The 27,031-nt window shown below is 36.9% G+C and overlaps 1 long non-coding RNA gene across 3 annotated transcripts in view; it reads left to right on the top strand.

The window, feature by feature from the left end:
- Window positions 1-781: 781 nt before the first annotated feature.
- LOC143676123 (uncharacterized) overlaps window positions 782-27,031 on the top strand; it is a 91,120-nt gene continuing 64,870 nt past the window's right edge. For 2 of the 3 annotated variants that reach the window (XR_013171835.1, XR_013171833.1), the window contains exon 1: window positions 782-1,018. This is a non-coding gene — a long non-coding RNA (uncharacterized LOC143676123). Of the gene's footprint in view, window positions 1,019-23,428; window positions 23,616-27,031 lie in introns of those variants that run through there. The other variant, XR_013171834.1, reaches the window with a different exon arrangement.

The following is a 27,031-nucleotide window of genomic DNA, read 5'->3' as shown; positions in this document are numbered from 1 at the left end:
CTGTACTCCCCCCAAATGCTATGAAAATGGAATTACAGGTTTGAAAAAGCTGTTTTGCTTCCAGTCTGAGGAGGAGGTGAGCCCAGCTGACTCCTCTCTATATTTAAGAATCCTGGAAGAACTGCTGGTGCAGAGCTTCTGCGTGTATGGACTGGGGTTGATTTGACACACACAAAAAATATTCAAATACCAAAAAGACTGTTTTTTAACCAAAACATCAAAATTAGAAAGCCCTGAGTTCTTACAATTGTATCATACAAAGTATAGCATAGATGGAGTTCTAAGTTCAAACCCCTGCTCTGTCACTTGGTCATTTGGTGGCCCATATCTCACTGGCTTTCAATCTGCTCACCTGCAAGGTGGGGAAAATGACCTACCAAAAGTGGTTGATGAATTTAGATAAGATAACTTTTTCGAAACCTTCAAATAGAATACCTGTTGTGTAGTAATTGAGTGAATGGCAAGACCTCAATAAACATTAGCAAATTTACCAAAACAGAACACATTCCCCTGGAATATATGTTTCTCTACTGGACAACTTAAAGACATTCATCCTTGATGCTCAGTGATGGTGATATGACAATCACATTTAGAAAACACTATTCAGCTTGGGTGTGAGCCTTCAGTCACTGAACACAATCAGTTAGCCCCCTGCTATAACTGCTTGTGGGCAGAAGTATTGCCTGGTGACATGACAGTGCTTACAACTGCTCTTCAGTTGCATCATTATTGTTAGGTTATGATAACATCAACATAATAATTGAAGATTGTACACTGTAACACCTGGTGCACAGGTGAAAGGAAACTGTGGCTCTCAGTCTGCACTTAATTTTCCCCATCACACATAGCTCCATTCCTTACATACATGGGTAAGTTACAAAATCTCTCAAGTCCTTGATTTTTTCCATCGGAAAACAGGTATGAAGATAGAGCTTAGGATAATTTATATAGTCCTTCGAGGGCATGGGGTGTGCGAAAGGCTCAGAAAATGCCAGTTGTTCTCATCATGGAATTGAAGGTAAGTAAACTTAGATGTAAATTCTGATTGCATAATTACTAGTCATGTGACATTGAGTAAATAAAACTTCTGAGCCCTGTTTTCTCATCTGTAAAATGGGCTTAGTGACACCAGCTCTTCAGAATTGTTTTAAAGATTAGAGAGCATGTAAAATGTCCTTGGTCTGCGGGCCGTGGAGGCTTTGAGGACTCTGTTTTGTAGTCGCCTGAATCAGTTTCTCTCTGTAACCGCACTCAAGGGGTCCTTGAGAGAATGTCTCAGCAAAGGGGAGTTCTTAAGGAGATTCTGTCCAGCGCAAACTGGTTCAGTCAAGGGTTAACAGTTCTGACTGCGCACTACAGAGTCTCGGACATTTTCTCTCCCTTATCCTAGAAGCCTGTGCGTTTAAAGGGGCCAGTTGACAGTTCTCTCCATCTCCCAGTTATTCTCCAAACTACCACAGTTTGGTTCTGGGTTATAAAGCAGTATTAAGCACCGACAGTTTAAGAAGAATGCCTGAAAAAAAAACCAGAGCAGGAAGGAGAGGGAAAGCATTAGAAGGGTGCAGATGGGTTTTGCAGCTGGTTAGAAAAGCATTAGCATTAGACACAGGAAAAGATTGAACACGAAGCCCAAGTTTTCCTTAACACAAAGGTCACAATCACTTCATTGTGAATAAAATCCCAGTTTAAGGTATGAGGTTGCTTACGCAGTTCATCTTTTTTCCATCCTGAAAGGTTTTCAGCTTGGCAGCATTCTCCCTGCACTAATCCAGCTCTTCCTGGAAAATGTCATTCTGCTTGAATTTTCATAGCTCTGCCCCTCACTGGGACATCTGGTATTTCTACCTGAAAGTTGCCTGCAGGACCAGTGGGTGACAGAAAAGCAATTCATTACTGTGGGTGCCCTGGTGGGTTAATTTCAAAGAAATGTCAGGCTGTTTCTTTTCTGCCCATTTCCTCTTTCTTTTTGCGTGAGCAGGGAGGTCTGTCTCTGGCAGTCTCCCTTGGTTAATCCAAGTCAGGTTAATCCAAGCCAGGTCAGCTCCCATTTAGGTTCCAGGCACAGCTTCCCCTTTGCAACAAGTATGGGCACTGATGGTCCCTGACATTGCATTGTCCTTGAGATACAGTGAGATAAACTGCAGGGGGTGGGGGTTCCTACTTGGTGAACTTCTCCTTTGTTTGAAGCACTCCGCGGTGTGGGCATGAGGGTAAATACGTTCCTCAAGGTTAGAGAGCAGAGAGGTGAACAAACACTCAAAACAGTCTGTCCCCAAATCTCATTCTCTTTTCCCTGCACCAAATAGGAAGGTTTAGGGGCAGACTTTTTGGACAGTATTCTAGAGGCAAGTCATCAGTTTAAAAGGCAGTGCAGCCAAGAGTGGCTCTGGCACTTTTGTGCGTTTGTGTTGTCGGGGCTGACGGGTGGGCTTCGCACACCTGCTGCTAAGCCTCAGCGGAGTCTTAGCTCATTTACACCACAGGTTGCCCCTTCTGCGATCCTCACGCAGACTCCTTACTTAAGACTCTGTGATCCCATGTAGTTTAGACATTTGAGGAACTGAAGGGGAGAGAGGGCGTTGAATGAAGAACTTCCAGGACTCCTTACTATAAGACTACCCAGAGACCTTCTCTTGTGGATGACTTTTTGTGAAGAATTGAGCGTAAAAGAGGAGTTACATCATGAGGAAAGAGAGCAAGAGTCTACTATGAGGAAGGAAAGTAGTACTGTCCACATGCAAAGGAAATAGACAAAACCCATCATGAGCATTCAGAATGGCAGGATGGGGGGAAGGGGGCAGCACCGGGTTGGAGAAGAGAGGTCTGAACCCATCATTTGAGCACTCAGTGTGATGGTTCCTTATCTAACGCTCCTGCCTGGCCTCTTCTCCCCCATTCTTGCTTCTTTCCATCCAACTTCCTCATACACAAATTGGCAGTGTCACTCCTCTACCTACATTGAGTGGCTTTCATTGATGACAGGGTGATGTCCAGGGAAGAAGCACCTCTACAGCTGGATTCAGCCCGGCACACAGCCACCCTTCCCTGCACCCCTCTCCACATGCCCATGCCACGTAGAACCCATCGTGGATGCACTATACGCCCACCTGGTCCGTCCACTGCTGTCAGGAACAAAGTGGCTCCTCTTCCTCTCACCAGATGGTCCCATCCTCATCCTCTCACCTCAGCTTCTCCGGAACGTCTGCCCTAGCTCCCACAGTCTGGGCCCATCACTGCCACACTGGGCGCCCTATCAACGAACTTGTCAACTGGATTGTCACTTTCTGTTTTCATGTCTGCCCCTCCACACGGTCTGGCTGATTCATCACTGCACCCCCACCATGGGGGTTTAAAATACCCTAATAGGCCTAATAAAGGGGAAGGCAAGATGATAACTGCATCAGGAAACAGTACAGAAATGAAAATAAGATAATGATATGAAATACTCAACGAGCATGTTCAAGGGTAACATGTACACAGCTGTAGAGCCTGAGTAAACTGGAACGTAGGTGCTTAGAAAATATCCATCCTGAAACCCAAAGAGAAATTGATGGAAGATATGAGAAGGAAAAAAAACACATGAGATGTGCTAAAAAGGTTTGACAATCAAATAATGGAAATGCCTGAAGGAGAGAAAAAAAGAAAGGGACAAAACTAATATTTGAAGAAACAATGCATGACAGTTTTCCAAAACCTATAAGACATCCTAAGAAGGATAAATACAAAAAGAAAATCTCCATTAAGCCCATTATAGTTTAACTTTGAACAAAAGACAAATAAAAATTCCTGAAATTAACCAGAGTAGGAAAATATCACATTACCTCTACTGAAATAACAAGATCAACAGAAAGTATAGAGAATATGATAGAAATACATCTTAAAATGTTGTGAGAAAATTACTGCCAACCTAGAATTCTATAGCAAGAGAAAAAGTCTTCAAAACAGTAAGATAGATATATATTAAAACAAACAGACAATGAAATAATTCCAGACAAACTGAGATAATTTCTCACCAATAGAAAGTCACTTTAGGAAATACTAGAGAGAATTCCTTTGTCAGAAGAAAAATTATACCAGATGAAAATTCAGAGATGTAAGGAGGAATGAGCAGTGAAAATAGTTAATAAAAAGATAAATATGGATGAATAATGACTACAAAAAAGATGTAATGTTTTGGGATATTAAAACATAACATAATTTTAGGTTAAGACATAAAATTGAAATTTGGAAAAATATAAACAATGAGAAAGTAGAAATAGAGTTAAAATGTTCTTAGGTCCTTCGACTGTCTAAGTGATAGTTATACTTACTATTGAACTCCTGTGTGTTGAAAAATATATTGCATAACCATTGGGTTCCCAACAAAAGAATGTATAACTAACAAGCTCTCAGTTGAGGTGTAAAAGAGGAAATGATCAAAAACTAAGTAATTTAAACCAAAGGAAAAAAGACACAGAAGAAAATACAGAGTTGAGAAAAATAGAAAACAAATATTAAGATGGTAGCTATCAACCTAAATATATCAGAATTACATTGAATATGTAACTAATTGAAAAATATCAGAATGTATTTAAAAGAAACCAAATGCTGCTTATAAGAAAACAACTATAATAAAAGAATACAGAATGGCAGTAAAGGGATAAGAAGAGCTATATCCTGCAAACATTATCAGAACTAAAACTGACATCAAAATGACTTTTAAACAAGAATTACCAAAGATTTAATGATAAAAGGGTAAATACATCAGAGAGACATAATTCTAAATTAGCCTTTTAAAAATAGCTTTAAAACACAGCCTTAAAAATTGGAGAGACAAAAATTAGCAATAAAAAAATCTACAACCATAAGAGGAAGTTTTAATATATTTCCGTAAGTAAATATTAAAACAAGTAGACAATAAAGCAGACAAAGCGGAGATAGTAGATCTATAAAACATTATTTTTAAAATTGACCTAATTGACATATTTGCAAAACAGCAGCCCAGAATTGCAAACTATTTACAAGGGAACTTACAAAAATTTCCATGGGCCAAGCCATGTGCTTGATCATAAAGTAAGACTAAGTCCATTTCAAAAGATTAAAAATCATACAGAATAAATTGTCTGGTCACAAAAATAATTAACTTAGAAATAGCAAAAAAGATAGTGATAAAAGCCTCCAAATATTTTTAAATTAAGAAAGATACTAGCAAATTATACAAGAGCAAAATTAAAATCACAACAGAATATAGAAAATATTTCAAATGAATAATAAATACAGAACTCTCAATATTCATTAGATGTAGCTAAAGACCATCTTAAAGGGAAATTCATAGCCAAATTGAACACAAGTAAATTAAAAGACAGCACATAAGAAACACAAAAGCAGAAATAAATGTAAATGTAATAGAAAACAAATGACAACAGAGAAAATCAACAGAACAAAAATTTTATTCCTGAAAAGACTGATAAAATTTATAAACCCTAGTAAGTTCAATGGAGAGAGAGAAGTGAATTGCCATTATCAGAAATGAAAAAGAGGACATGGCCACCAGGTATCCTACAGATATTTAAGATACATTTAAAAATTCTATGGACAAAATTATGTCAAGGATTTTTTCTGTTTAGATTGAATGGAAAAATTCGTAAAAAAAGACTAGTACCAAAACTGAAAGAGAAAGGAAATATGAATACTTCTATTCCTGATAGTATTAGCCTGAATAATGGCCCTTTAGTTACTAGGTACTAATCCCTACCACCTGTGAATATCACTTTATGTGGCAAAAAGGAGGTTTCTGAGATTTGGACAATGTTCTATTTCTTAATCTGGATGGTTACATGGGTGTGTATTTTTTGAAGTTTCGTAAAACTATAATTTATTATTGGTTCACCTTTCTCCATGTATGGTGCAAACTAAAACAGATTTTGGTACTGAGAGTGGGATGCTGCAGTTTGCAAATACCAAACATGTTGGAAAGACTTTTTAAATGATTCAGGGGAAGATTCTGAAAGAGTTGTGAGAAGCTTGATGGAGAAGGCCCAAATGCTTTGAAGAGACAATTGGTAGAAATGTGGACTCTAACGATATTTCTGTTAAGGCCTTAGACAGAAATGACTCATGTATTATTGCCAACTGGAAGGTCGACAATCCTTTCAAAATGGCAGAGAATTTGACAAAATTGACTCCTGATTTTGCATGGATGGCAGAGTTTAAAAGCCACTAGCTGGGATACTTAGCTGAAGAGATTTGCAAATTAAATTTAGAAAATGCAGCCTGGTTTCTCTTTGCAGCTTATAGTAAAATGCAACAGGAAAGAGATAAGTTGAGAACTGAACTTTTGGGTACAAGGAAACCAGAAATTGATGGTTTGGAAAATTCTGGACTTCCAGAAAGGGAGACCTCACAGAATAGCACCCACATGAGGATTTAACCAAACTTGGAACCAGTCAGCCTTTACAGGACAAACTATGCCTGGAAATGGAGTAATCCAGAAAGGACTTGTGGAAAGTCCAATGCATATGACACAGTATACTGCATAGAAAACCAACAAGAGTATTGTTGGATTTGTATAAATGGAAACACTGACAGTTTGGACTAAAAGGGACAGAAAAGGGAAACATTGAAGAAAAATAACTTCAAAGGAAGAACCAAGGAAGCTAATATCTGAAGCCAAGAAATCTTAAAACAGGAGAGTGGACCCACCCACGCACTTGGAGAGGGTGAATTTGCCCTGAAGGCAAGGGTGGGTCTTCCACCTCGATGTTCAAAAAGAGTTTTGGTGTGCCAGGCCTCAGAGGGTGGAGCACATTAGTTGGGGATTGAGGATAGTTTTGCTGTTGCCCCATTGTTCTGAGGGGGTTGAACACATGTCCTGTAGATGGCAGAGAGCCCAGGTGCTGCTCTGAAACTTGGAGAGCGTAGGGCCAAGAAAAGTTAGTCTAAAGTTCTTCAAGATTGTAATTCTCAACAAACTACCTGGAGAGAATAAGGCTACTGCATAAGCTCTTGGAAAGGCTAGGATTACTGCTCTTCCAAGATGTGAGGATGATAAATGACTTTCAGACTTTGAAATCTGATGTAGTTTGCCCTGCAGATTTTGATAGTTGTTTGGGTTCAGTAACCCCTGTGTTCCTTTCAATTTATTCCTGGGGAAATGGAAATATTTATCATATGATTGTACTACCTTTGAATATTGGCAGCAGATAACTTGTCCTGTGTTTTACAGGTCCAGATCCAGAGAAAAAGTTTACCTTAGGACAGACCATGCCTGTAACTGACTTTGTACTGTATTTCTACAGCTACTGAAAAGGTTTAAGGCTTCTGTGATATTGAGATGGAATGAATGTATTTTGTGCATGGAAACAACATGTCTTTCGGGGGTCCAGAAGGTGGAAAGTGCCGGTTTGAAACTGTCATGCACCCCAGAAAAGTCATGTTCATTAAACCTGATACAGCATTGTTGGGTGGGATCTCTTTGATTAAGTTGTTTCCATGGTGATGTAACCCGCCCAATTGTGGGTGGAAAGTTTTGATCAGGTGGTTTCCATGTAGATGTGCCTTCACCTACTCAAGGTGGGTGGCTTACTGGAGTCCTTTAAGAGGGAACCATTTTTTAATAGAAAGAAAACATCTCCAAGGAAGTAATTTGAAATGAAAAGCTTGGAAAGACAGATATTAGACATCACCATTTGCCTTCCCAGCTGACAGAGAAACCCTGAATGTCATTGCCCCTTTCTTGACTCAAGGTATGTTTCTCTGGAGGCCTTAGTTTAGACATTTTTATGGCCTTGGGATTGTGAACTTGTAACTTAATAAATTCTCTTTTAAAAAGCCAACCCATGTCTGCTATATTGCATCCCCGCTATATTGAGCCAACTAAAACACATGGGTGTGTTTATTTTTGAAGATTTGTAAAATTATAACTTATTATCGCTCACTTCTCTCCATATGTGGAGCATTTTAAAATTTTATTTTATCTAAGCTAAAGGAGGCTGTTGTTTAAAGGTAAGAACTTGGTGGAAGAATATATATTGCTCATTTGATATAAAGAAAAATAAATATTCACATAACAGTGAATTAGATATTGAGTGTCAATAGATCTCAGGGTTACAGAATAACAATTTCATACTCCCAGATATGCAAGGACTTTTGTGTTAAACATACCCTAGAATTGAATCTTCTATTTGTGTCCTAAAAGCTTTTCACAGTAGGCAGGTCACCTAATTTCTCTGAGTCTCATTTTCCTTGTCTATAAAATATGGATGATGAAGTTTACCTCAGACCCTTGCTAAAATAAGTAAACAATTAAGGTATTCAGTGATGATTACTATGTTAACTTATTATAGTATTAGTTTTTTGAAACAATGTACTGAATCATTATTATTACAGAAAATGTATTTCATCAATCTTTTCTTACTGATCATTTATTAATGCAAAAACCTATACAGTTCTCAAAAACAAAACCAAATAAAACAAAAAGAAGGTACATGAGTAATATCTTTTTGTGATTTTGTATGGCTGGAAAACAGTGGATACACATCCATGTAATTAGATCATAGAGATGACTGTGCTTTTGAAGAGGGGTTGAATATCACAATGAACTGAATTCAAAGCCATTCACTTGGGAAACCAACTTTGGGGTGAATGAAATGTTACTTTGGATCTCTTTTAAAATTAAAATAAATAATTATATATAAGCTACCCCACATACTGAGAAATAATTCCAAGAATGGGTGAGTTTCTATTTTCAACCTCTAAAAACAAGAACATAAGATGGGGGCAAGATGGCAGTTTAGTGAGGTGTGGAATTTAGTTCATCCTCCAGGGCAGTGAGTAAATAGCCAGGAACAGTACAGAACAACTTCTGGGGCTACATCAATGACTAGACACACAGTATATACAAGTCTGGACAGGCTGGACCAGCTGAGACCCCACACAGAACTGTAAGTCCCCCAAGCCACAGAGACTGGTACCCCTCCTCCATAGGCACAGCAGGCTGGTTCCCTGAGGAAAAAGGAAACAGCCTTTACTAACAGCAAGGGCTTAGCTTAACCAAGCTCCAATTGCAGAATTAATTTTAGACTCCTGAAAATAAGCCCCAAGCAGAGAGAAACTTGGAATAAGCATTAAAGGTACTAAGAGTTTCCCCCGCTGCAGAGAGGGGTGGGGCTGATGAAAAAAAAAAGAGAGAGAGGCTTTTTTAGTCAGACAGCACAAAATCCAGTGAAAGGGTTCGACCTAGGGTTCTGGGAAAATGGCAGAATAGAGGTTTCCAGGAAGGTGGTGGAATAGGATAGGTCAAGTTCACTCCTGCTCCAAGGAGCAGCTAGAGAAGGGATGGGAAGGAGACTAAGATGGTGATTCCAGGATGTAAGTGACCCATGAGGATCTTCTACATAACATGGGGAGGCCCTGGCTACAAAAGCTAAAGAAGTGAGAGGCAGTGATATAGAGACTGTCCAGCTGGTGCGAATGGCCTAACATGCCCCTTTCCACATGGACACCTGGAGCCCTCAGGAGAGCACAGATAGGGAAACCAGGACTAGGAATGCTCTACCTCTGTTTCCCCCATGCTGCACCCTGCTCCTGCACTCCGTCTGTACAAGCTGCATGACATACCCAAGGACCCCACACCACACTTCCATAACCATGTAACCCATACTCCATGCCTAAAGGCACAAGTGTAGCATCCCCAACCTGTGTCTATATCTGTACTGCAATACATCACTACACTGGGCCATGCCTCATGCCCTACATCTTTCTCCACATCCATCGTGCAAATACAAAGCTTTAGACTAGTGAAGGAAATCAACATACAAAGTAAACCTACCAAGATATTTGCATGCCTCAAAGATAATAGAAGATCACTAAACACATCAAGATGCAGACAGATATAGTTCAGCCTAATGACCAAATTAAAACACTGGAGGAGACACAGATGTTGGAACAACTAACAAAGATGTTCATGTAAATCTACTAAATAAAATAAATGGGATGGTTAATGACATAAAAGAGATCAGGAAGACACAAGAAGAGCATAAAGAGGAATTTGAGAGAATAAATAGAAAAATAGTATATATCACAGAGAGTAAAGATGCTGTAGACCAAATAAAAAAAATATACTAGAGACACACAGTAGCAGATTTAAAGAGACACAAGAGAGAAAAAACAAACTAGAGGATAGTTTGATTTTGAACACTCCAAACATTAAATGGCAAAAAGGATGGAAAAAATTGAATTGGATTTCAAGGAAATAAATGATGGGCAAAACAAAATGCACAAATAAAAGAATCATTGGTGTCCCAGAAAGAGAAGAGAAGAGAAAAGGGATAGGAATATTAGTTGAGGATATAATGAGGGGAAAACTTCCAAACACTTAGAGAGGACATAAATTTGCAAATCAAAGAAGCCCAATGAACTCCAAATAGAATAAACCCTAATAGGTCTTCCCCAAGACAAATCCTAATCAGTCTGTCAAATGTTGAAGAGAAGAAGAAAATCCAAAAGCAGCAAGAAAAATATAATCTACTACATACAAGGGTAACCACATAAGACTGAGTTAAGACTACTCAACTGGCACCACGGAGGTGAGAAGGCAGTGGAATGATACATTTAAGATCCTGAAACAGAAAAACCTCCAGCTAAGAATTCTATACCAAGCCAAGTTATCCTTCAAAACTGAGAGAGAGATTAAAATTTTCACAGACAAACAAATCCTGAAAGAATTTATAAATAAGAGACTGTCCCTACAAGGAATACTAAAGGGAGTTCTGCTGGCTGGAAAAAAGAAAAAAGACAGGAGAGGAAAGTCTGGGGGAGGGCCCAGAATTGAAGAGTACCAGTAAGGGTAACTTAAAGGATAAAAAGAGATGAAGGGAAAATAACATATAGATCTGACAAACAAAATCCAAAGGATAAGATGGTGGATTCAAGAAATGTGTTTTCAGTAATAACTTTGAATGTTAACAGACTAAACTTACCAACTAAAAGATACAGATTGGCAGAATGGATTAAGAAATTTAGTCCAGATATATGCTGCTTACAAGAAACTTATGTTAGACACAAGGATACAAATAGATTGAAAGTGAAAAGATGAAAAAAGATGTACTATGCAAATTGTAACAAAAAGAAAGCAGTAGTTATACTAATATTAGAAAAATAGACTTTAAATGTAAAGACATCATAACAGACAAAGAAGGACACTATATATTAATAAAAGTGACAATTCACCAAGAATAAATAACAATGATAAATGTTTATGCTCTCAATCAAGGAGCTCCAAAGTACATGAGACAGATATTGGCAAAACTGAAGGGAGTAATAGACATTTCAACAATAATAGTAGGAGACTTCAATACACCACTCTCCTCTATAGACAACCAGATAGAAAATCAACAAGAAAATACAGAAGTTAAGCAACTTGATAAAGGAATTAGACCAAACAGACATATATAGGTCATTACAGCCCCAAAACATGAGGATATATATTATTCTCTACAACTCATGGGACATTCTCCAGAATAGATCACATGCTGGGACACAAAACAGGTCTTTATAAATTTAAAAATACCAAAACTATTCAAAGCATCTTCTCTAATCACAATGAAATGAAGTTGAATGTCAATAACAACCAAAGAATGAGAACTATCATAAATACATGGAGATTAAAAAACACACTCTTAAACAACCAGTGGGTCAAAGAAGAAACTGGTAGAGAAATGAGTAGCTATCTGGAGACAGATGAAAATGAGAATACAACATATCAGAACTTGTGGGATGCAGCAAAGGCTGTGCTGAGAGGGAAATTCATTGCCCTAAATGCCCATATTAAAAAACAAGAAAGAGCAGAAACCATGGACTTAACAGCACACCTGAAGGAACTTGAGAAAGAACAGCAAACTAACCCCAAAGGAAATGGAAGAAGAGAATTAACAAAGATTAAAGCAGAATTAAATGAATGGGAGAACAAAAGAATAATAGAAAAATCAATAAATCAAAGTTCAATCTTTGAGAAAATTAATAAAATCGATGGGCCAGTAGCAAGGCTGACAAAGAAAAAGAGAGAGAGGATGCAAATAAACAGAGTGAGAAATTAGAAGGGGGCATTACTACAGACCCTGAAGAAATAAAATAAATCATAAGATGATATTGTGAACAACTATATGCCAACAAACTAGACAACTTAAATGAATATAGACAAATTCCTGGAAACACACAAACAAGCTACACTGACTCAAGAAGAAATAGAAGATCTCAACAAATGAATCAGAAGTAAAGAGATTCAGTCAGTCACCAAAAATCTTCCTGCAAAGAAAAGCCCAGGACCAGATGGCTTCACAGTGGAAAATTATCAAACATTCCAAAAAGAACTGACACCAATCCTGCTCAAACGTTTCCAAAAAATTGAGGGAAAAGGAACACTACCTAACTCATTTTATGAAGCTAACATCACTTTAATACCAAAACAGGGTAAAAATGGTACAAAAAAAGGAAAACTATAGGCCAATCTCTCTAATGAACATAGATGCCAAAAATCTCAACAAAATACTAGCGAATTGAATTCAAGAACACATTAAAAAATTATACACTATGACCAAGTGAGGTTTATTCCAGGAATAAAAGGATGGTTGAACACAAGAAAATCTATTAATATAATACAGCACATTAACAAATTAAGAGGGAAAACTCTAACAATCATCTTGATTGATGCTGAAAAAGGATTTAACAAAATTAACATCATTTTCTGATTAAAAAAACTTCGAAAGATAGGAATCAAAGGTAATGTCCCCAATATGATAAAGGCATAAGTGAAAAACCCATAGCCAGCATTGTACTCAAGGGAGAGTCTGAAAGCTTTCCCCCTAAAATCAGAATGAGACAAGGGTGCCTTCTGTCACCACTATTATTCAACATTGTACTAGAAATTCTAGCTAGAGCATTCAGGCAGGACAAATAAATAAAAGGAATGCAAATTGGAAAGGAAGATGTAAAATTTTCATTATTTGCAGATAACAAGATACTATATTTAGAAAACTGGGGCCTAGATTGTAAGTTCTATAGCAGTCACATTTAGTCTGGAGTGGTAATTGTTCTTTCTGGATTTTGAATGGCTGTTTTATATACGTAAAACCTGGTATTTAGAGATAAGAATGAAGCCAATCAGGTTGGAATTAAGGTAATTCATAATAGAGGGATAAGGAAGACATTGCCTGTATTTTAGAACTTCACCTACTCTTTGAGCTCAAAGGAAGAAAGCTTTATTATGTTTGGAACTTACATTTTCTGTAGCACATAGTCTAACTCAACCTGGCTGGATAGATCATTTAAACAATCCAAACAGGGAGCCCAGGGTAAGAATGAGAGCCTTTGACCCTGGTTATCTTATTGTAGTGCCTGGATACATCCAAGAATATATTAAGCAGACTATCAAAAAGTATTGGCAAAAATCCCTTGAGGGATGGGAGAAAAATGATGGAACTATTAAACTTTACCACCAGGAAAATCCCAGATACTGTGCCAAACATTACAAAACCCAAATCAAGCCCTAGATCTTGAGACTTGCTCTTGTGAAACTTATGTTTGTAGTGGAAAAGCTCAGCCTACCTAACGTCAGCCCAAGAGTCACCTCTGGAGGACCTTTTTGATTGCTCAGATGTGCCTTTTTCTAAGCCTAACTTTGCAAGTGAATTCATTGTCTCCTGCCTACATGGGACATGACATCTAGGGATGAAGGTCTCCCTGGCAATGTGAAAGATGACTTCCAGGAATGAGTCTGACCCTGGCACTATGGGATCAATAATGCCATCCTGACTGAAAGAGGAAAATAAGTGTAATAAATAAGGTATCAGTGCCTGAGAGAGTTCAAATATAGTCAAGAAGGTACATGGGAGGCCACGCTTATGCAAGCTTCAGTTAAACATTGCTACCTACAATAACTTGCTAAACTCCAATCAAAATCATTCTTGCCAATCCTAAAGAATACTTTGGGCCTTATAGAAGATTTTACAAAGGTTCCATGCACTATGGTAACTTTCCAGAAACCTATAACTTCCAGATGGGTCTCTGGACCAGATATGTCCTGGAAGACAGAGGGGCCAGTCCTTCCAGAACATCAACTAGTCCCATCCTCCCAGCCAATACTGTCAACAGTCCCTTCCAACATGAAAAAGGTAGAATGGGCATAGCTCAATATCCCTAAAGAGTGATCATAGATGATGGAGGGAGTTATACAGAGAAGGTCGGGTTTCACAAATGAGTATGATTACTGAATCATTATACTGATATTTCTTTTAGCCTCTAGTACCTTAGACCAGCTAGAAACAAAAACCTAAAATTATGGAATTGTTACTCATACCAAACTCTGAAATCTACTTTACAACTAATTGTTATGATGTACTTTGAAATTTATTGTTGTTTAGAGACACACATGCTTTCCTAAAATGCAGTTTTTCACACAAAGAAGTGCATGTAAGTGAGTGGAGGCAGTACTCTTCTAAACGGAGTTACATACATACATAATTTCAAAGAGCGCTAAGTGAGTATTTACCTAAAAATGCAGTTTTTCACTGAAAGAGGTGCATGGAAGTGAGTGGAACCAGTATTTTACTCCATTTTGAAAGTGGAGTTACATTCACATTTCAGAGAGCGGTAGGTGAATTTTTTTTCCCTATGACACTTTTTTTTTCAGTCAAAGAACTGTATGGAAGTGAGTGGAGCAAGGATTTTGCCCCATTGTTTTTTGTATGCTGTATGGCAGGGTCACATTTCATTCTTTTTCCATGTGAGTATCCCATTATTGCAGCACCACTTGTTGAATTTTTGTTGTTGTTGGTTTCTTCTGTTTGTTCATTTTGAGAAGTGCATGGGTCAGGAATTGAACCCAGGTCTCCCGCATGGCAAGCAAGAATTCTACCACTGAACTACCCTTGAACCCCTTCACTCAATTTCCATAATGGAGTTTCACACTTGTTTCAGAGAGCACTAACAGATTGTTTCTCTAAGATGGATATTTTCACTCAAAGAGGTGTATGGAAGTGGGTGAAGCCTGTATTTCACTCCATTTTCAAAACAGACTTACATAATAGATTCCAAGAGTACTAGGTGAGTGTTTTTCTAAGATGTAGTTGAAAACTCAAAGAAATTCATGAAAGTCAATGAAGCTAGCATTTCATTCTATTTTCAAAACGGGGTTACACACTCGTTTCTGGGAGCACTAGTTGAGTGTTAACATAAGGTGTAGTTTTTCACTCAAATAAGGGCATGGATCTGTCTAGAGCAAGCATTTTACTCTATTTTCCAAAGGAGGAGTATAAGGTAGAAGATAGGATTTAATAAATGAGTATGACTGCTGAATCATTATATTATTTCTGTTGGTCTCCAATGTCTTGGAGCAGCTAGAAGAAAAAATGAAAAATTGTGGAACTGTAACCATACCAAACACTAAAACTTGCTCTATAACTATTGTTTAATATGTACTTGGAGATTTATTGCTTTTTTGTATATATGTTATATTTCAAAATTAAAAAAAAACACATTAAAAAAATAGGACTGCACAACGCAAAGAATGAACCCTAATGTAAACTGTGGGCTATAGTTAATAGTACACTTGTTATAATTTTTTTTATCAATTACAACAAATGAACCACACTAATTCAAAGTGTTAGTAATGGGGGTAATAAGGGAACTCTGTATTTTATGCATGATTTTTCTGTAACTTGACAATTCCTTTAATAAAAAATAATACATACTTATAAGAACATATACAATAAAAAGATATTTACTGGAGAAGAAAATAAGAACAGGGAATAAAATCTGTCACTTGAGCCTATTGAGATGTTTTGCTCATATCTGTGCTTTTATAACACCCATACAGAGGAAGTATTGTGGTATCATAAAAATAAAGGGTGTTGAACACCACTAGATAATATATAAAGGCTTGTCTGGCTTTCAAATAAGATATGTGTGCTGAATACTCTTGCTCATGCTTTTTATACCTCTAAGATCAAGAATTCTTCTTAGAATCTTCTACTTCCTCAGTGAGATTTATAGTTAAATTCTCAATTTAGTTTTACAAATGTTTGTAAATACTTCTTATGTGCAAAACATTGTACAATAGACCTGAGTATTGGCGTATCTGTCAACTAGGAAGACAGGTAAGCAAATAATTATAATACAGTAAGCAGTTTGCTAGATGAAGTGTACCAGATGTCTGCAGGAAGGGTAGACTAAAGACTTTCAACAATGTGTTCTTCCAGAAAAACCATGAGAACAACAACAAAATTCAACTTTTTCTTCACAAAAGTCAAAGTTTTCAGAACTTTGGGGATTATTCTAAGCCTTACAGCAATCTGGTGAACATTTTTCAGAAAATGGCTGATCTCAGTAAGAACAGTGAGCTTCATGGCATTATAAGTTGCTCTACTCTTATCCTATCCCCTCTCCACAGCACCTCAGTAGTCTTGCAACTGGATTAGCTGTGAAAAAAGAAGCTTATATGCAGTCAGAAGGGAGCACTGTGTTTGAAGCTCCCTAAAAGTCTCATTCCCAGACATTTGACACAATTTTGTCTGTTTGGTAGCTCCTTGTTAAGCTTAATTCCCAGAACATGTCTTTATTTTACCTGACTCAGAGCTCACTCTGAGCAAACAGTGTGTTTTTCAAAACCAACCCATGATAATAATTTTGTATTCCAACTATCTAAGGAAGGAATAACAGCTAGAAATAGTGGGGTGTGACAAAAAAGGGGGAAAAGTTGGGGAATGGTTTGGTCATATAGAACTTTGGAAGTTTTAACCTTATTTCTGGGGACTTAGGATGTCATGTGCTTGTGCAGAGTTGTGCACATAGCTAGGAAAGACCTGAGAAGTCCCTAATCTCTCAACTGTGACTGACATTCAAGCCCTATGCAAGCAGGAAGTGAAGGCTAAGGTAGAGTTTCATAAGGCATGTTGAAGATGAGCACCAACTGCATACAAACCCCCTGAAGTAAGTTTAGGAGAATTACTGGTTGAATTCATTCAAGAAAATATCTATTCAATCCTTAGATGGCCATTAAGTTACTCAGAAGATGCTTCAGTGGCCATATATGGCCAAGAAAACAGACTTCACATAATTAGTCTGGGAAAGTTGCTAAATAAAGAAAGAACAACAGTAACAAAAACAACAATCAAGAACAAAATCACACTCTGGGAAGGGGAGGGGACACTCTGATACCCAGACTTGCCACTTTATAGTTTCTAAAATGTCCAGTATAGAACAAAAAAAAATTACAAAGACATGTGAAAAAAAATGTATGGACCTTATATAAGCAAAGTATCAATAGGCATGGTTTCTGAGAAAGCCTAGATGTTGTATTCACTATATAAATACTTTAAATTAGAAATTTTTAATACATTCAAACAACTAAAATAAACTAAGTCTTAATGAAAATAAAGTATGATAATGATGTCTTACTATATAAAGAATATTAATAAAGAAGTAGACAGAAGAAAACAATCAAATAGAAATTCTGGAGTTGAAAAGTAAATAACTGAAATGGAAAGGGCACTATAGGGGATAAATAGTAAATATGAGCAGGCAGAAGATAGAATCAGTGAGCCCCCAAAAAAGTCAACTGAGACTATACAGCCTGAGGGACCTATAAGATTAAAAAAATGAAGGAAATTGTAGAGAGGCTCAAAATCCTGTGAGATAAAAGCATGCCAACTTACGCATACTGAATCTATCAAAAGGAGTATAAAAAGAAAAGAGAAAAAATATTAGAAGAAATAATATCTGAAGGCTTCCCACATTTAATGAAAAATGTTAATCTATACATCCAAGGATCACAATGAATTCAGTAGGAAAAACTCAAAGAGAGCCACATCTAAACACATCATAATCAAACTGTTAAAAGCAAAAACCAAAAACAAAACTGATAATATTGAATGCAGAAAGAAAGAAGAGACTCACTATGTACAAAGTATCTTCAATAAGATTTAAAGTTTTTTTATCATAAACAATGGAAATCAGAGGGCAGTGCTAAAAAATATATTCAACCAAGAATTCCATACCTAGCAATACTAACCTTAATAAATGAAAAGAAACGAAGGCAATGCCAGATGCACAAAAACTGAGTAAATAAGTACTCTAAAAGAAATACTAAAGGGAATTCTAAGGATGAAATGAAAGGACACTATGAAGTAAATAGAATCCACATGAAGAAATAAAAACAACTGGCAAAAGTAACTACTAGATACATAAAAATGATAGCAGAAGTGTAATGTTGTTTGTACTCCTATCTAATTTAAAAGACAACTCCATAGAGCATTAATTATGAAATCACTCTGAGTCTCATAATCTATAGTGATATTATCTGCATGATAATAATGACACAAAGGAGAAGAAAGATTATATGCTATTGAAGTTAAATTGTTATTAATCTGAGCTACATTTTTGCAAGTTAAGATGTTAGTTGTAATCTACAGGGAACTATTAAGAAAATAACTCAAAAAGAAATTAAAATAGCACACTATAAAATGCCTATATAACTCCAAAGAAAGTGTAATGGAGAAATAGAGGAACAAAAACGACATAAGGCATTTAGAAAACAAATTAAAAATGATAGAGGTAAATCATACCTTTTTAGTAATCACATTAAATCCACATAGTCAAATAATCCAAAGAAATGACAGAGAGTGACAGAATGGATAAGAAAGCATCCTCTGACAATATGCTGTCTACAGGAGACATACTGAATTCAAACACACAAGTAGATCCATAGCTTGAAAGTAAAAGAATGGAAAAAATAAATTGTGAAATCAGTAATCAAAGGACAAGCTGTAATATCTATACTAATATAAAAAATAGGTTTTAAAGTATAAAATATTACTAGAGAAAAAGGAGGATATTTTGGGATGGTAAAATGATCAACCAATCAGGAAGACAGAATAATTATTAATATATAAGCTCCTAAAAAGATAGACCCAACATGGATGGAGCACTAACTGACAAAATTGAAGGAAGATGCAATTCACCAATAAACTATCTGGAGACTTTAATGATCCACTTTTGCATTTTTTGTGGGGTGTGTGCATGGTCTGGGAATTGAGCCTGGTTCTCCTCCATGGAAGGTGAGCATTCTACCCCTAAATGCACCCTAATGCCCCATTTTTAATAATGGATAGAACAGTTAGACAGAATATCAACCAAAAATTATCTACCAGGTTAGATAACCCAGATGAATGGACAGATTTCCTGGAAAGAAACAAACTACCAAAACTGATTCATGAAGAAAGAGAAAGCTGAATAGATCTATAACAGGCAAGTAGATTTTTAAAAATCCAACAAAGTTGAGCCCAGGCCTAAATGACAGCCATGCTGAATTCTACAAACCTTTTTAGAAGAACAAATACCAATCCTTTACAAATTCTCAAAAAAAAAGGAAGAGAGGGTGTGTTGAATCTGTCATGTACTCCAGAAGAGACCATGTTCTTGTAATACATTCTTCTGGGGGCAGACATGTTGTGGGTGGGCCGTTTTGATTAGGTTGTTTTCATGGACAGGTGACCCATCCAATTCAAGGTGGGTTTACAAAGCCCTTTAAGAGAGCTCATGGAGACAGAGAGAGAGAGCACTTAGAGATAACACTCCAGGAGAAGCTAAGAGAAAGAAATATCCGGAGACATTTTTGAGACAGCCATTGAAACCTGAATCAGGAGAGAATAGCCAGCAGACTTCACCATGTGACTTTCCATGTGACAGAGGAACCCGAGATGCCTGCAACCTTTCCTCAGGGAAGGTATCTTCCTCTTGTGCCTTAATTTAGACATTGTCATGACCTGAGAACTGTAAATTTGTAACCTAATAAATCCCCATTGAAAAAACCAACCCATTTCTGATATATTGAATTCCAGCACCTTTAACAAATCAAAACAGGAGGCAATACTTCCCAACTCATTCTATGAGTCCAGTATGACTTTGATACCAGGATCACACAAATGCACTACTAGGAGGAAAAAAAAAGTACAGACCAATCTCCCTTGTGAATATAGATGTATGAATCCTCAACAAAATACCAACTAACTGAATCCAGCAACATATACAAAGCATTCTACAGCATAACCAAGGGAGTTTATCCCAGTGATGCAGGATTGGGTCAACATACAAAAGTAAGCCAGTGTTGAGAGAAGAAAGGACAAAAATACAAAAGGAAGAAAATAAAGGAAAAAGTAAACAGTCCTTTCTAAACAGATGGAAAAATAATCTCACAAAATCCACCACCTTTTCCAATATGGTGATGGAAAGAAATGTTATCATCCTGATAAGGGCCATCTATGAAAAAACTCATGGCTAACATCATACTTAATGTGAGAGATTTAAGGCTTTCCTCTGAGGATCAGCAGTAAGACAAAAAGGCCTGCCCTTACTATTCCTATCCAACATTGTACTAGTGGTACTATCCAGGGCAATTAGACAGGAAATAGAAATGAAGGTCAACAAGGCTGGGAAGGAAAAATTAAAACCATTTTATACACTGATGTTGTGATTGCATATACAGAAAATCTCTAGTGACATACAAATAACCAAAAACACCTATTAAAACCTGACAAAAAAATTCAGAAAATTTTCAGGATACAAAATTTTAAAAAATTGAACTTTCTTTGTATGTACCAGCAATATAGAATCTAAAAGGGAAATTAAGAAAACTATTTTATTTACAAGCACATCTAAAAGAATAAAACACTTAGGAATAAATTTAAACAAGGAGATAAAAGTTTGTCAGTGCAAATTTCTTCCTGTGGGACCCACGGAGGAGGCCCCCATAACTCGTGGAGTACTAGGGCCATGTGCAATATTGGAGACTTCTGGAGAAGATGGCGGCTTAGTAAGACGCGCGGGTCTTAGTTCCTCCTCCAGAAAAGCAACTAAAGAAACAGAAACAATACAAAACAGCTCCCGGAGCCACGACAGAGACCAAAAAGACAGCATACCCCATTCTGGAACGGCTGAATGGGCAGGGAGAATCCGCTGCGGTGAGATACCCGAGGGGTGCGTGTTTTCCAGGCCAGGGCGGCTGGCGACTGGGGTCCCCTCCACGCACGTGGCTCCCCAGTCTGACTGGGAATGTTGGATAGCAGGGCCCTCCCACCACACTTGGCATCTCGGGCCAGCTGGGCAATTTGGATCGGCACTCCCCCAAGCCGCGGCGGCCGGTGACCCCCCCCTTGACGTGCGGTTTCCGGGCCGACTGCGAGATTCGGATTGGCAAGTTAAAGGAGCCACAGCATCTTTTACTGGTGGGCCCCGCAGACAGATGAGCACCACGAGTGCCACCTACTGGGCAGGAAAAGAAAAACAGAGCCCAGAGATTTCACAGAAAAACCTTTCAACCATCTGGGTCCCACACCCAGGGAAAGCTGATCAAATGCCCAGACACCAGCAGAAAATAATGGATGACACTCAGAAAATTGAAGATATGGCCCAGTCAAAGGAACAAACCAATAGTTCAAATGAGATACAGGAGCTGAGACAACTAATGCTGAATATACGAACAGAAATGGAAAAACTCTTCAAAAACCAAATCAATAAATTGAGAGAGGACATGAAGAAGACATTGGCTGAACAAAAAGAAGAAATAGAAAATCTGAAAAAACAAATCACAGAACTTATGGGAGTGAAGGACAAACAAGAAAAAATGGAAAAAACAATGGATACCTACAATGGTAGATCTAAAGAGACAGAAGCTACAATTAGTGAACTGGAGGATGGAACATCTGAATTCCCAAAAGAAACAGAAACTATAGGGAAAAGAATGGAAAAACTTGAGCAGGGGATCAAGGAACTGAATGACAATATGAAGCGCAAAAATATATGTGTTGTGGGTGTCCCAGAAGGAGAAGAGAAGGGAAAAGGAGGAGAAAAACTAATGGAAGAAATTATCACTGAAAATTCCCAACTCTTATGAAAGACCTAAATTTACAGATCCAAGAAGTGCAGCACACCCCAAAGAGAATAGACCCAAATAGGCATTCTCCAAGACACTTACTAGTTAGAATGTCAGAGGTCAAAGAGAAAGAGAGGATCTTGAAAGCAGCAAGAGAAAAACAATCTGTCACATACAAGGGAAACCCAATAAGACTATGTGTAGATTTCTCAGCAGAAACCATGGAAGCTAGAAGACAGTGGGATGATATATTTAAATTACTAAAAGAGAAAAACTGCCAACCAAGACTTCTATATCCAGCAAAATTGTCCTTCAAAAATGAAGGAGAAATTAAAACATTTATAGACAAAAAGTCACTGAGAGAATTTGTGAGCAAGAGACCAGCTCTGCAAGAAATACTAAAGGGAGCACTAGGGTCAGATACGAAAAGACAGAAGAGAGAGGTATGGAGTAAAGCGTAGAAAGAAGGAAATCAGATATGATATATATAATACAAAAGCCAAAATGGTAGAGGAAAATATTATCCAAACAGTAATAACACTAAATGTTAATGGACTGAATTTCCCAATCAAAAGACATAGAATGGCAGAATGGATTATGACCCAGCAATACCACTGCTAGATATCTACTCAAGGGACTTAAGGGCAAAGACACAGACGGACATTTGCACACCAATGTTTATAGCAGCATTATCTACAATTGCAAAGAGATGGAAACAGCCAAAATGTCCATCAACAGACGAGTGGCTAAACAAATTGTGGCGTATACCTACGATGGAATATTACGCAGCTTTAAGACAGACTAAACTTATGAAGCATGTAATAACATGGATGGACCTAGAGAACACTATGCTGAGTGAGTCTAGCCAAAAACTAAAGGACAAATACTGTATGGTCCCACTGATGTGAACCGACATTCGAGAATCAGCTTGGAATATATCATTGGTAACAGAGACCAGCAGGAGTTAGAAACAGGGTAAGATAATGGGTAATTGGAGCTGAAGGGATACAGACTGTGCAACAGGACTAGATACAAAAACTCAAAAATGGACAGCACAATAATACCTAAGTGTAATGTAACTATGTTGGAACACTGAATGAAGCTGCACCTGAAATAAAGTTTTTTGTTTGTTTGTTTGTATCTTTTGTTTTTGTTTTTTCTTTTTCCTTTTTATATATATATTTTATTAGTATTATTATTTTAATTCTCTTCTCTATATTAACATTCTATATCTTTTTCTGCTGTTTTGCTAGTTCTTTTCCTAAATCGATGCAAATGTACTAAGAAATGATGATCATACATCTATGTGATGATACTAAGAATTACTGAGTGCATGTGTAGAATGGAATGATTTCTAAATGTTGTGTTAATTTCTTTTCTTTTTTTTGATTAATAAAAAAAATTAAAAAAAAAAAGTTTGTCAGCGCAAACTACAAAATGCTGAAATTTGTGACTGGAAGATGTAATGTTAAGATAGCAATATGCCACAAATTGATTGAGACTTTTAACCCATTTGGCTTTTTTCAGAAATTGACAAACTGATCCTAAAATTCATATGGAAATGCAAGGGATGACAAAACAATCCTGAAAAAGAATAAAGTTGGAGGACTCACACTTCCTTATTTTAAAACTTACTTCAAAGCTACAGTAAACAAGATTGTGTGATACTGACAAAAAAATAGACATATGATTGATGAAATAGAATTGAAAGTAAAGAAATAAACTCATGTTTCTGGACAATTGCTTTTCTGAAAGGCTACTAGGGCAATAAAATAGGGAAATAATTATTTTTCCAGCAAATGGTTCCTTATTTGAAGACTGTGTGATAGCACAGATTACATAGACATGAAATGGTTTTGGTTATTTTCATTGGTGGGTGAAAATTACAATTCTTACTTGTTCCAGAAGTAATAAAATACATGATTTATGATTCTCAAATGACATTTACAATTTCATTTAATTTTGACCATTCCGCCCCCTGTTTACAAAATACAATTATATCTCTCTCACACACCCACATGCACGCACACAAAAACACACACACACCACATCCACGGTAAATTGTGGAAGGCATTTGACCATTCCTTTTCCTTGGGTTTCTCAAGTGTCCATATGATAACAATGAAAATAATTATAAAGTTGATCCCAGAAAGAAAAAGCGTTACCTGTTTAGCAGACCATTAAACACCCTGTTTAAACTTTTATTATTGAAGTAAGACACTCAAAGAAAAATATACAGTATGAATATAGAGTGCAATGAATAATCACAAAGCAGCACTCAGGAAACCACAGCTGGGTCATGGAATAGAATATTGGAAACGTGCTAAATTGCCTTCTGTCCCTTTCCAGTTGTGACTATGTCCTCTCTTCTCCTCATGTGGAAACACTATGCTGTATTTTAGCACATAGTATAATCGTGTCTGTTTTAGAACTACATAGGAAAGAAATAAAGCAGTTATTCTTTTGTGTCTGGCATTTTCCCCTTCTTTTGTGATCATGAATTCATCCATGTTGCTGGCCATTGTCATATCCTTTGCTATATAACATTACACCATATAAATATACCATAATTTACCCACTGTTCTAATGATAGACATTTGATGTGTTTTCAGATGTAGTTACTACAAATAAGGTTGCTGTGGACATTCATGATCACAAATCTTTGTCCACCTCAGTGTAATTTAGAAATTGGGATTTAAAGGATGATTGTGGTTGCTGAATTATATAGATATCTCTTTTTGCTTTCAGGTATATTGGAGTAGACAGAGGGAAATACCTGAAATCTTAAAATTGTAACCCAGCTGCCTTGATCTGAGAATGATGGTATAGCCTTTATCCTGTGCCCCTGTGATTGAAAAACCTTGTAACTAACCTTCACTTGTACCAATATATTCAGTTTTTTGAATTTCGAGTTTTGTCATCTAATGTTTATTAGTAGAGGGTCTTGGGTCAACCCAGAACTGACCCACCCCAAGTCTAAAGTTACTTTGATAACCAGGACTGGATCTAACTAAAGTGGGCTGCCTGACATGTGCAGAAGTCTAGACTTTAACCTACAAAGTCACTTATACCTCATTATAATACTAAAAATCACACCCATCATCATGTTAAGGCCATCATTTTCTTACGTATGCCCTGTGACTAAGCATGCAATTAATCTGCACATGCTCAAGTATTAAATCACCCTTAATTATATCATCTAGAACCACTGTGCTCATTATCCTAAAACCTGCCCATCTTTCAATCCTATAAAACTCTCAGAATTGCTGCAATTCAAGGAGACAGATTATGGGGCTGATAAACCATCTGATCTCCTGCTTTGTGCCTAGCAATAAACTCTTTCTCTCTTTCAAACCCCAGGGTCTCAGGAATTGGTCATTTGAGCGCACAGACGAAAAAATCCACTGCCTTTGTCTGGTAACTGTACCCACTCCCATTGTATATGGACCTAGCAGTGGAATTGCCGAGTCACAGGTTATCAGTTAAATCAACTTTAGTAGAAAGTGCCAAAAAGTTTTCCAAAGTGCTTGCACACAATTTAAGTTCTCAAAAAGAATATGAAAATTACATTTTTCCTTGTGCTTCCTAATAATAGGTTATCATTTGCCTTTTAAATTGTAACCATTCTAATAGATGTATAAAATCTCACTGTAACTGTCATTTTAATTTCCAATGATTAATGATGATAAGTAGCACTTCAATATGGGCCATTTGCACAGCTTATTAAATGGCGTGACTATTCAAGAAATCATCTTCTTTTTTCATAATGGTTGGGTATAATTCTTTATATATTTAGGATATAACACTTTTATAAAATACTTATGTTGAACGTCTCTCTTATTACTCTGTGGTTTTCCTGTTTACTCTTATAGAAAACTTAACATGATGACTCTAATTTAGTCTAAATTATCACTTCTATTCTATATACCTTTTATCTTTTGGTCCTCTTTAAGAACGTTTTATGTATTTGATCATGAAAATATTCTCCCATATTATCTTTTAGATAATTTATGGTTTTGAATACCCTATTTAGATCTATGACTTCACAGGAATAAATGTTTGTGTGCAGTGTGTTACTGGACAAAAGTGGTGAGTTCTCTACCCAATACATTCGAATGACCACTCCCTGAGTCCCTGGGCTTTCAAAGAGAGAGTTTATTGGTAGGCTTAAGGCAGGAGATCAGACTGCCTGATGGCCAAAAAATCTGTTTCCACAAGTCTAGGGGGTTCAAGGTTTTTATGGATTCTAACAAGAGGAAATGAAATCATTACAATTCCAATAGCAAGTAGAAGCAGAAAGGGAGAGAGACAGAGTTATCATCTTAATAGCAGATATAGGCAGGAACAATTTACAAATGGAAAGGAGTGATGGGCCCAGTTAATGATCCATTTTGAGCTGACTCAAGTTCCTCCAAAAGCATTAGGGCATTTGCCCTTACAAGTTTCTAAAGTAAATAAAATGGATAAAGGAAGTCCCAGCTTTTACTATCACAAAAGGCATAAGATAAGGACTTTTACAACCTTATCAGAGACCAGGGCAGAAGATCACAGTTCAGAGATTTCAGGTATTTCCTCTGTCTGTGATAATACACCAGAAAGAAAAAGAATAGTAATATAATGATTCATCAGTCTTAATCATTTGTTAATTCCCGAGCCCCAGTTACAGTTAGAGAAGGTTTGTGATAATTTTGATATCCACTAAAGTAAGAGCTCCCTCTTTCCTACTCTTCAAGACTGCCTTACTTGTTCTTTTATTTTATATTAGAGAAGTTGTAAGTTTACAGAAAAAGCATGCAGAAAATAAGAGGTACTCATATGCCCACCCCAACATGAATACTGTGCTTTAATGTGGTGAATTTGCTATAACTGAAGAAAGAGTGTTATTGCAATTGTGCTATTAACTATGACCCACAGTTTACATTAGGGTTCCTGTTTATGTTATACTGTCCTATGGTTTTATTGTAAGTTTTATTCTAGTAACATTAATGCCACCTAAAATTATCCTTTTAACCACATTCAGATATATACTTCAGTAGTAAGTACATTTACCATGTGGTGCTACCATCACCACTGTCCATTAACAAAACTTTCCTATCACCAAAACTTTTCTATGTACCAATAAAGCATTAA

Source organism: Tamandua tetradactyla, chromosome 3, assembly GCF_023851605.1.
Source record: "Tamandua tetradactyla isolate mTamTet1 chromosome 3, mTamTet1.pri, whole genome shotgun sequence".
In the NCBI taxonomy this organism is placed as follows: domain Eukaryota; kingdom Metazoa; phylum Chordata; class Mammalia; order Pilosa; family Myrmecophagidae; genus Tamandua; species Tamandua tetradactyla.
This window is presented reverse-complemented; position numbering and strand designations above follow the sequence as displayed.